Here is a 12,513-nt window from a genome sequence, read left to right on the forward strand (position 1 = left end):
TCATTTCAATATAATTGATGAAAATTATTAGAAAATTGCAAAATTTTCATTTGTGCCTTAGAGCTAGAAAATAAAATTATTAATTTAACTAAAAAAAAAAAAAAAATTGTGTCTGTGCTAAATCATGGTGTGTTTTTATTTTTAAACAATATTTTTTTATTTTTACCAATTAAAATATAATATTTCTGTGTTCTGAAAAAATTCTCCAGATTCATCACAAACTCTACAAACAACACCATGATTTTGTGTTCAATTTTTGTATTGTATTTTTTTTTTTAATAAGTGTATTTATAATTATTCCCTAAAATTTTGCTTAATTGTATACTTGTTTTTATGTAATGTTAAGTATTTTTTTTTTTTTTAATTTGTGTGATTTTAAATGCATTCTAGTACTATAATAGGATTTTTTTTTATACAATTTTTATTTATTCGTTTCCGAATAACAAAAAAAGAAAAATTTAATGATTTATTTTGTGTTTTTATTATGCATAGAACTACTATTTGGCCATTTATATATATTTTTTTATTAAACATTTTTTTTTTGTACAGTATTGACTTTTAAATAAATTAAAATTATATATATGTACTTTATATACAAAATTGTGTGTATTTTTTATTTATTGTTTTCTTATTATTTTTTTATCTAATAGAAAAAGATTTAAAGAAAACTAAAGGCAAATATTTAAAAATGTTTGCATGCAAAAAAATGCAATTCAAATACAAATTCATTGTCTTTTTTTCGATTTTTTTGATTTGAAGTGAAAAAGCTTCTTTTTTTTATAAAACAAAAAATGATTTTAGATCTTTTCTCAATTTGTCATTCATTGTGTGTAGTTGCAGTATTTTATATTGATTTTTATTTAAAAATTTAAGAAAATGATAGTCATTGTCCAAAATTAATACAAATTTTATCTTTGATTGATAGTACCTAAGGGCATAGAAGTTTTGTACTCAACTGAACACTTTAAAAACTACTTTGTAAATGAAAGATTTTTTCATATAAAAAAGAAATAATAATTGAGTTATATAAACAGCCTTAAATATAAATGATTTATTAATGCAATCAAGGTTGAAAAATTAAATACTTTACCAAAAAATTGATTTACCTACTTACTTCTCTTTTATGATAAGATTTCTTTTTATTTATATAGAAAAAGTACAGTGATTCTTGGTTCAAAAAAGAGATAAACTTAATTTCGAGAAAGGGATATTTCTTTTCACACCAAGACGCTTTTCTTTTAAAGTTTTTCAATCACTATGAATTTTAAGAACACAGAACGTAACAAATAATTGAAATTTATCACCCAAAATTCAAGTCTGTGACCACAACATAAATAGCTTGGACGTCAATTTTTCGCGTCCCAGTGACAAGCAATTTAATATAATCTAGTGAGCAAATTTGTGTCCCGTAGCGGTGAGAGAAAGGGTTGCTCGAGATTCGACAGTGTCCCAGACTATAACCAAGTCCAAAACGTCGATTTTTAGTATTTTTAAAATTGAGCATCGCTGGTAAAACTCGATCTTAGTCTAAACTCTGAAGTATTCTTTCAAGACGAGCGAGCTCAAGAAAGAAGCTAAATCGTTCATATCTAGCGATGGGTCTGTTAGAAATTTTGGAAGAAGATGACCATTTTCATAGCAAAATCATCTTGAGTGATGAAAGTCATTTTTGGCATAAAAAAGTTCCACAAGCCACGCAACGGATGTTATAATCGAATTATGATCATTTCGTTGAATGTTTTATTTTAATAAATGACCTTGATCGTGTTTTATGTTTATGTTATAAATATGATTCACTTCTAAGAACAAAAATATAACCAAATTTTAGGTTTGGCCTATATGAATATAGCCCAATTAGGATTGAGCTGCCATACTGAAAATGTCGTCGGGAATTTTGGAAAAAGATAGCCCAATTTGCGATAAGTAGCCCAACCTGGCAAGCCTGCCCCGGTGCTGCTCAACGTACACCGAAAAAAAATTGATAATAACAGCTATTAAATTAACATTTTTGAGTGACAAAAGTCGTCCAACAATTAAAATATCAATTTATGATATGATTATCATATCATTTTGAATTTTTTTATTTTAGGTGGATAGTGAAAATTTCACTTTGACAATTAAAATATCATTTTGACATTTTTTAATTTTAAGTGGATAGTGAAAATTTCACTTTGACATTCAAAATTAGACTAGATTTTACGTTTCAGTTTATTATAATTATATTTCTTTCTTTTTCTTTTTTATTACTTTTATTATTTTAAGTATTTTCTTTCTTTTTTCTTTAAAATCAAACAAAACATTACTGAAAGTGAATATTCTTTGTAAAATAGTGGTGATATTATTTTTTCTATTTATAGGTGATATAATTGTTTTGTTATTTTCTCCCAAACTATGTGAAGTAAAATCTTATTGCCGATCAAATTTTATCAGTAAATCATACATTTTATTTCGAAAAAACATAAAGCGCCTTTAAATTAGTACACATTAATAGTTTTTTATTTAATATTTTTCAATAATTTGGAATGAGAAATTGATATGAAAAATTGATAATAAAATATCAAGAACAATTTCAAAAATGTGATATTTAACCCCTTGTAGCCCCATGTGACATTTCTATAACAAACCGAAAAAGATCGCCCAAAAGCTGTAAAAAACATATTTTTATTCTTTTAAAGCTTCTTACATAATCTTTAAGAATTGCTTTATCGAAATAATGCGCCATATTTTTAATAAATAGTACCAATAGTTTTTAATTGGCAGTTAATGTTGAAAGTTCGGCTTTTTTGGAAAACAAGCAAAGGAGAATGGGCAATTTTGTATGGAACTTGGACGTTCCGCGGCCAAGAACGATTTTGTTATTTTTTGATGTAGTTAAGTCTTACATACATTGTGCAGAAGTTTTATCCTTCTAACGTTCTTCACAAACCAATAAAATGCATTTTTGCATTTAAAAGTTAATGCAAATTGTCTCAATGTTTAAAATTGAACGTGTATTTTAAGTGCAAGATATGATAATCTGTCATTTTCCCTGAGCCTGAAGACCTTTATCTTGGATATCCAACCAATAGAACCCAAAATATTGGCTTTTTAAAACATCAATTTCGAGTCTATTTTAAGACTTTTTTCTCAATTTTTTATTTGTTTTTTCCTTTTAAAAACTCAAAAACAAAATCTTGAAGTGGTTAGCTTAAAAAGCTTATATTTTGAGTTCCATTGGTCGGATATTCAAGATTGAGGTTTTAAATCATAGAAAAAATGACATAAAATCATATTTCATAATTTAATTAAAATAGCAATTCAATTTGCCCTTCGCATATTGCTCGATGCATTAACAACACTAATATTGCAATATCTTCCATTCCAAATGCAATACAACGAAACGGCCATAGTAACAATTTTTCCTACGTTATAGTTCTCTCATTTGATACCAATTTCATTACTGGCCGCCAAACGTCCAATATGCCCATTCTCCTTTATGTAAAAACTACGAAATTCAGAAAAAATATTTTTCGTGCATAAACTAACGGGGTTTTATTTTTGGATTTTAGGAATGCGCCTTAAAATAAATATTAGATAGCTTTTTGTTTGAATTTTTGCATTTATATACAAAAATAAATTATTTAAACTTTTTTTTTTACTGCGTAAATTTCAAAATAACTAAGCAAATAATGAATTTATTGAATTTTTAAAAAATACGTGTTTTATTATAGCTAAAGCCCTTTCGATTTACATTATTAATTTTAAAATTTACGATGTTGGGTTACAAGGAGTTAAATATCATCCTGATAATAAAAATATTGTTTTAATATTTTAATTATCATAAAACACATTTTATAGAGCATTTTTTGCTGATATTTAAAAAAGTTAATTTGATATTTAAAAAATGTTAAACTGATATTGATGTGTGTATGCTTCTGCAAAGAAGAAGGTTTCGTTAGAGAATTTCAAAGCTCAATAGCGCCTGTTTCCGTTTCACCCAACCGAATGTTTTCGAGGAATTGATCGTTGCAACAGTACCCTGGTAGAAATATTAGCAAAATCAACCAGCATGAAAAAGTAAATAAGGTCCACGTTTTTGAAAAATAATTTTATTAAATTTGTTAAACGTGGTTTGCTCCACTTGCTCCTCCATATAATTTGTTTTCAAAACACAATTTTCGTTTATTAATATTGCTACACGACCGCGACGAGCACAAAAGAAGTTCGAAAATGATAACGTTATTTGAACAATTCTTGCCATTTAAACTCCTTCGTTTATATTTATTTTAAGGTTTATATAAATGTTAAAAATTTTGTTTAACATTTCACCTGTCATGAGAAATTCTTTAAGTTTCAAATTTTATTTTAAAATAAGCCCAAAAATATGCAATATTTTTTTTTACAATTACCTTGATAATTGTTAATTGTAAAGAAGGCGTTTATCCGATGGGTAAATTGAGAATTTCAAAGCTTCAAGAGTCATAGTACCTAAGTTTTCATATTCATCGATTTTTACAATATTTAGTTACAAGCATAGTTTTGCTCTATCGCATCGCATCGTTTAACTTCATAATAAACAAAACAAAACAATAAGAAGTGGCAAGTGTCTAGTCTCTATGCCTAACCTTCATCATACTGACATTTTATTAAACTGGCTAAAACAATTTATGTATTTTTAAAAAGAGGAGAATGTCTGTGGCTATGTGAAGTCTAATAAAAACAAATTTTTTGTTTGTCTTTTCGACAGTGACATTAAAAACACGTTTCCTAAAACAAATTGCTCGACAAATTTTGTCATGCTCAATTTGTTTAAGTCATAAAAATATGAATTGTGAACCATTAGAAATAAACTATACCACACCACTACAATTCTCTTATCGGTTATTATTCGTAATATGTATCCATATAATTTGTTAACGCCACATAAAATGATTAAAAACCACCAAGCATATTATACTTTTGGTTCGTTTCATTAATTTTTCAATATTGCATTCTAAAAAAATAAAATTGAAAAATAACAACATTTTGTTGTTGTGGTAAAAAAAATAAGAAGGATAATAGAAATCGTTTGCCATAATATTAATAGGACAAAAAAAAATGGTTGTTAAACCACGAAATATAAAAAAAAAAAAAACAGCTTGATAATAAATTAGTATTTAAAATTGAGAGAGGAAAAAAAAAATCGCACAGACAAATTTTCCAATTTGTATCCAACAAACAGGAAAAAATAAATTGCAATTATAAGCACTTTTATGTACATCCTCCATTTCATGGTTAAAAAATATATGCAATTATTTTATTCAATAATTTAAAGTGCGTATTTTGAGCATGGTCAGCATTTTCTTTTTTAATTTAGAAGGACGATGTTTGTCTGTGCAACAGTTTCTCTACAAAAAAAAAATTAAACTGAAAATTGATAGAACACATAAAAAAAAAAAACTCAAACAGCTTAAAAACTTAACTATGTAAAGTTATGAAAGTTATAAAGAACTCCATTGAATCATTAGAAAACCCCAATTACGCATGAACTCATTGCGACAGGTGAATTTCTTCAACAACTCCTTGAATGTTTTGCTCCTTCAAGAATTCAAAAATGAATGATCGAACGTTTGCCCGAGAGTTATTGTTATCAAGGATAAAATTTTCAGAGAAACATTTCGTCCGAAGAGGTTGTAACGTTTATAAATATATTGAGAGGCAAGTTTGGTTTGGAAGTATCAAGTTTTTGTTAAAATTTAAAAGTGTTTAGAGAAAAATTAAGATTTTTCAGTAATTTTATTTTCTTATTAACTTGCCAATGAAAGACATAAAAATGCTCTACTTTTTTTTTATATTTTTTGTATTAAAGCCAAAGCTCGTTTTGGGCATTCCTAAAGACCTGTTTGTTGAAATGAAAAGAAATCATTTATATATTCAAAATAATCCTTTATCTTACAGTTTCGCATCAGCAATGGCACACAAATTGTGATGTATTTAATGATATTAAACTAAATTTAAGCAAAATAAAACAAGAATGATTTTTAAAATTGGTCCTTTATGAAATATGTTATATAAATATTTATTTCTTTTAAGATTCATATCACAAAGACAAAGATTTATCGAAAAGTTTTTTTAAGCCTAGAATTTATAGTTCATTAAAAGCGGTGGTATATTTTATCACATCATATCGAGATGAGTTATTTAAGAAAGAATGAATGACGTGTTTAACAATAGTTTTTCTTTTTTTGCAAACTAAAAAATCTCTAAAGAATTATTTAGTGCGCTAAATAATGTTAAGTTTGCGAATATTAATAACAGTAGTTGTTATAACTTAACAATACTATTTGAACTTCCAGTTAAATCAAATTTGGTTGAATTAAATTTTCAAGCAGATAACTCGATTTTTGTTTTCGTTTAAAAAAACTTGTAATTTAAGTTAAAAAATCACTTACCTCTCAATGTTTCAAGCTGTTCCTTCTAATTCAAAAGAACTTTAAATATGAATTCTATAAAAGTTCTATACGGAAAGCAATCTTTGGATTTCTTTTCCGAACTATATTTTTAGCAAAGCATGTGTTGCAGAAACGTCTGAGTTTTCAAATTAAGGCGAATTTTTGTTTTCACACCTCAAAACTGATTCTCCCGTGGGCATAATATTTTTCCGCTTCGCGTTTGGGTTATGAAAATTAAATACATTCTCATGTGAACATATTTTTTAACGCTTCGCTTTCCACCAACTTTGAAATGTTGGTGTTATTTAACTTTGAGAAAGTGAAATAAGACTAATTTTTGAAAGTTGGCCTTATTTGACTTGGCCTTATTGCACGGTACCATTTTCCTTGTTTCAAAAATAAGAACGAAATTATACTACAAAAGTTTCTCTCTGAATATCGATAATAGTAAGTATAAGCAATACATTTTCCAGGCGAATTTTTGTTCCTTGGAAATATACATGATCGCACTATGAATTCCGGAGGAAAGAATTTGTCAATAAAGGGAAAATAAAATTTTACTGCAGATTAGATAGGGCCTCTTACAACCGCAACAGGGTTTCCTAAGTGACCTGTTTATTGAATAAATTGGTTTGTATATAAAGTCTACATTCCAATGAGCATATATTTTTTTTTTAATTTGCGTCATAATCAACATAATCGCTAGGAACAAGACTCTACTGAAAAAAAAAAAAAATATTTCACTAACAAAAAATTGCTTTTCTTTGAAATTTTTTATATTTGCGGTTAAAGTGTAAAGCAAAAGACGGTTTTTTACAATAAAATTTAGAACAGATTTTAGAACTCCATGTCAACAAAACTATTTCACACCAGCCTTTTTGCAAGTTTCACTGCGGTACCAAAATTACGTCCGAAAACTTACATTTCACTTTATTTTGAACTCGGGCAAAAAGTTGTATGAAGTTCTAAGCTTCAATTTTTTTTTTTTTGAACTTTTTTTCACTCAAATCTAATAAAAGAAATTGAACGACTGGGGTCTCACGTACTTGCTCTTATGGTAAAAGTTACTCTAATGTTAAAGTTTTTCATCGAACAAAATAAGGGAAAATTTAAAATTTGATATTTTCACGGAATTTCGTTAGTGGTGCAAAAAAAATAAAATCTGTTTTTATAAATAATTAAATGCCGTTTTAAATGATATTTTACAAAAAACTAAGTATGTCATTTTATTTCTAGTATAAAAAGGAATTTTTAGAAAAAAATTTTCGAAAATCGTTAGAGCCGTTTTTTAAAAAAAATAATTTTTTGTATACAAAAATTTCCTAACATTTTTCAAAAAAAAAGTTGATATGCAATTTTGAATAAATAATTAATTTACACATAAAAACAAAATTTCAAAATTTTTCACCAACTCGTTTCCAAAAAATTGATTTTTCAAAAAAAAATTTTGAAATATTTTTAAAAAATCCAAAAATGTGTTTTTTGAATAATTAAAGATTTCTTTAAATAATGATTGTTTAAACGTTTCTGTATTAAAAATTTGGTTGAAATCTGTTGTGTCGTTTCTGAGAAATTCATAAATCCAAAAAACCGTTCTATGGCAGGTGCCGTTAATAACGGTACAAAAAATATTTTTTTTATTACCAAAGGAGGTTATTATCTGTAACAGTAAGCAGAAAAATTTTAATCAAAACCGTTAGAGCTGTTTTTGAAATAAATCAACTTTTCTGTTTCCTTTATATGACAGGTACCGTTAGTTTTGGTCCTAAAAAAAAAACTTCAATTTCTCCTCTAGGGAATCACCCCAAAACTTGTAACTACCAAGTTTGAAGAAAATCGCTTCAGTAGCTTAGGCTGTAGCTCGAGGTTCTTACAGACAGACAGACAGACAGACAGAATTGCCGGACCCACTTTTTTGGCATTCTCCGTCATTTAATGTCATCTAAAATTGTTATCTCGAGTTCGATTTTTTTTTACGAATCCTAAACTTGCCCTATAGTACCTATATCGCAAGTAAAAATGCACATTTTATTCGGTACAAACTCGTGCAAATTATTTCCATAAAAGAATGTTTCCGCCTTTGCTTGTTCAGAAAGGAATGTGAGTGATGTTCGAAGGTTTCCTTCGAAAACTATGTCTTTTAAAAATATCTACATTTACATTTTTTAATGTTATGTTCTGGTAACATTTTTTACTTGCATTAATGAACTTTGGATTCGTCTTACTAACGTAACACTATCTCATTTGCATGAATGTAAATATTTGGCAACCCTGTTTGTATAGTTTACCTTTTTTGTTGACTGTTGTGATGTTGTTTATATCGTCTTTTCCTTTGGTAAAATCATAAATAAAAACTTAAATTTAAACAAACTTATAAAGAAAATTATAAAGATCCATGTTTCTCAAGAGTATTTCGTCAGAGTTGAGGGGGGGATAAAGAAAATTATGGAAAATAAATTAAAAATAAAATAAAAAATAGAATAGAAATACAAAAATTAGAAGAGAAATTTTGATACTGTTGTTTGCTGTTGTTCTGGACTTGTTGCGGGAGGAAATAATAAAACAAAGTCTTTTTATGTTGTATAGATATATATATTTGTATTTAATTGAATATTTTTTTTTCTCTTTATTTTTCATTTAAAAGTGTGTATGCATGTATGCTTATCAATTATTATATTTTTTTTTTGTTTTGTTTTTTGTTTCTTTCCACATGTATAGAGATTAAAGGATAATAGTTGATTTCTAAGTTAATTTTTTTTTTAATATATAGAGATTTTTTTGTTTTGTTGTTGCACATTCATTGATATCTTGTTTTTTTTTCAAGGTAAGTTAATGTTTAAATGTTTTGTTTTTTTTTTCAAGTTTAATGCTTAAATTTTTAAATGTATGTAATGGTTTTTTTCTGTTTGAATATTGTGAGTAATTTTTATGTTTTTTTTTTTGGTTTAAAGTTAATTTTTCATCTATTTTTTTTTGTTGGTTTGTAGCTTGTAGTGTTTTTATTTTGTTTTGTTTTTTTAAATTTTAGCTTAAACATCTATATACTAATAACTCCTAAATTGTTTTTTTTTTTTTTTTTTATACGCAAATTGCACAATATGTATTTTCCGCCTGCTTTAAAAGATATTTCTTTTATTAAAATTTAATATTTTTTTTAGCCAAAAATAAAATAGAAAATTAATTTATAGTTTTCTGCACTATTATACTCATAATTCGTTTCATTGTAGTTCGATAAAGTTTTTGAGTTTTATTTTTATTTTTTTTTTTGAAAATTATCACCAGTAATTACCACTACACAGTAAATACATTTATAGTTCTTTTTGTATGTTTTCTTGTTGTTCTGTTTGGTGTGAGTGTGTGTTTTAATTTTTCTGGTATATGTGTGTTAAGTGTAATTTTCTAATATACATGTAACATTTTTTGTGTATGAGTGTTGTATTAATATTTTTTTGTTTTTATATTCTTACATCAAATTGACACCTTTTTAAGCCTAACATTTATATAACATTTTTTTTTTGTTTTATATTTATTATTCTTTAAAAGATGTTCTATAATACTCTATGTGTATGTTTTTTGTTTTGTTATTAATTAATCGGTGTACAATGTAGTAAGAGTCAAGAAAAATTGTGACATTTAGATAGATAAACTTTTTTTGTTTTTTTTTTTAATACTTATTCCTAAATTTATAATATGTAATGTATGTATAGGTATGAATGTAAGTATGTATGTATGTTTGTTTTTGTTTATGTAGGTATTTTGTTTTAAAATGAAGACCTATTAATAGGGACTTTAGCATGTGACATATAAAAACAAAATAAGGGTTGATTTTTTTTCTTTTATAATAAAAAAATTATTTTTTATTGCAGTTCGTTGTTTTTAAGCTTGAAATAAATATTTTATATTTTTAAATTAAACCGGCAGTTGTATGTATTCCAAACAGATTGCATAAGTTTATGTCAGTTCAAAACAGATAAGATAATCAATATCAATATGAGGTGAATTATTCGTTTTGAAATAGTGTTTATGACTTTTCAATTCAAGAATTAAAATTAAATATTTAGTCTATTTTTAGGCGAATTTTCTACAACATTTAGACAGCTGATAGGTTCACAGCATTTTATTATTTTTTTTTTGCTGTTAGTTTTATACATTCGTACTTGAAGAAGAGTTTTCTAGTGCAATAAATTGTTTAGATATTAGGTACGCTAACTTTAAATATTTAGACAAATCAGCCCTTATTCACATGGCATGTTTTCCACCCGAATTTCAAAAGCTATTATGAGTTTCACCTGAAGGGAATTAACATTTTCCGCTAAACTAGTTTTTTGTTCGGCACCAAAATTTAATTGAGATAAGAGCTGTTGAACACCTCGCAAATAATTTGAAAAAAAAGTTGCAAATAAAAGAAAATGTCCGAACGTGAACAACTTTTCGCCCATTTTTCCGGGTGAAATCTTGTTCACGTAAAACTCACAATACTTGTCATTTGCAAGTGAACATGACTCCGAATATATGGTGAAAAAAAAGGTTCGAAAGATTCCCTGTTTAAAGTTTTCTTGGTGATATGGATAGAAAATATTTCCAACTTGAAGAGTCAGGAAATCAAAATTGAACAAAATCCAAATTAACAGTGGGCAAACTTTGGACATTCAGAAACTTCGTGAGAACGATTTCCGATTATTTATCAATGATTTTATTGGGAGCTGGATGAAAAGCTAATTAGGGCACAACCATCTGCAAAAAAGGCGCTGGAAGAACAAGAACTCATTAGGAGATTTGTGCGCCAAAGTTCATTAACAATTCTCAAGGCGAACTTCTTATAGAAGGCTAATAAATTCTTCACAGGTGACGACAGTATTCTGACGGAGTTCTAAGTAAGCATTTTTCAAGATTATACTTTCCAAAAGCATCACCCACATCACAATCTAAGAAATAAGTGAGACGGTTATATACTAAAAAAAAGGAAAAGCTGTTGGAGTTACTGAAGAAATTGAAATAGTAGAGGGTGTACAGTGTACACCAACGAAGCTTTTCGAGCTGTGCTCTTTATTACAGTCCTTGATAACGTGCTTGAAGGTAAATTGACTGACCCAAAAGTGAATCAGTTATTATTTGCTGACGATGGAGACATAATAAGTGCAGCGTCTCGTAATAAATTATGGATGAACTTACAATTTGGCTTAGTGCTTCAGAACTCTCTATTTTACTATCCACGAAATTTCTGCTATCATCATAAACATCTTCTGTTTAATATATTCGCCTAAAGGAAATTCAATTAAATGGAATTCAAATTCAACGGTATATTATTATCGATAACAATAAAACCCAAGGCAAATTTTCGAGCATCATTTACGTTAATAGGGAATTATTATTCATAATATATTAATTACTCTTTATTATTTATTTCAATTAAATAATTCTAATGTTAAAACCTCGACGAATTTATCAAATTAAACTTTTAGTTCCTTTGACAATTCAAACACTGCTGCCATTGTTCATGTTTATATATTTCTCTACCCTATTTCGTCTAACTTCAGGATAAATGCCTTATGCCATAATATCTAAAGGCCAAAAAACATCGTCTTAAACTCATTCTTCAAAATGCATTCACGTTGAATTCTTAATGCTGCTTGCAACTTATGATTCCAACCAGAAGTTAGGAAGTAAAATTACATATTCTGTCTTTAACTCAAGAAAAGTAACATGCATTATAGGAAAAAAAATGGAAAAAAACTAGCTTTTTATGAAAACGAAACTAGAAACATAAAAACAGAATGCAGAACTGTGCATTTATTTTAATTTAACTGTCATTACCTTGTCAAGCTAAAGATTGAAATAACAATAATAATAATTATTATCATCATTATTTCAGTAGGAATTATTACAAACTAAAAAAATTAAATAGAACAACCTTTCATTTACAAAGAAACAAGTTAACTTTATGAAGAGATGAATATTTTTTTTTATGATGAGAGTTTTACTAAATATATAAAAAAAAACATTTCCTATTGATAATAAGAAAAGTTTAATATTAAATAAAAAAAAGAAATTTAATATTAAAGTAAAGAACAATTAACACTAAATTATTATTATTATATTAATT

Source organism: Episyrphus balteatus, chromosome 4, assembly GCF_945859705.1.
Source record: "Episyrphus balteatus chromosome 4, idEpiBalt1.1, whole genome shotgun sequence".
Classification (NCBI taxonomy): domain Eukaryota; kingdom Metazoa; phylum Arthropoda; class Insecta; order Diptera; family Syrphidae; genus Episyrphus; species Episyrphus balteatus.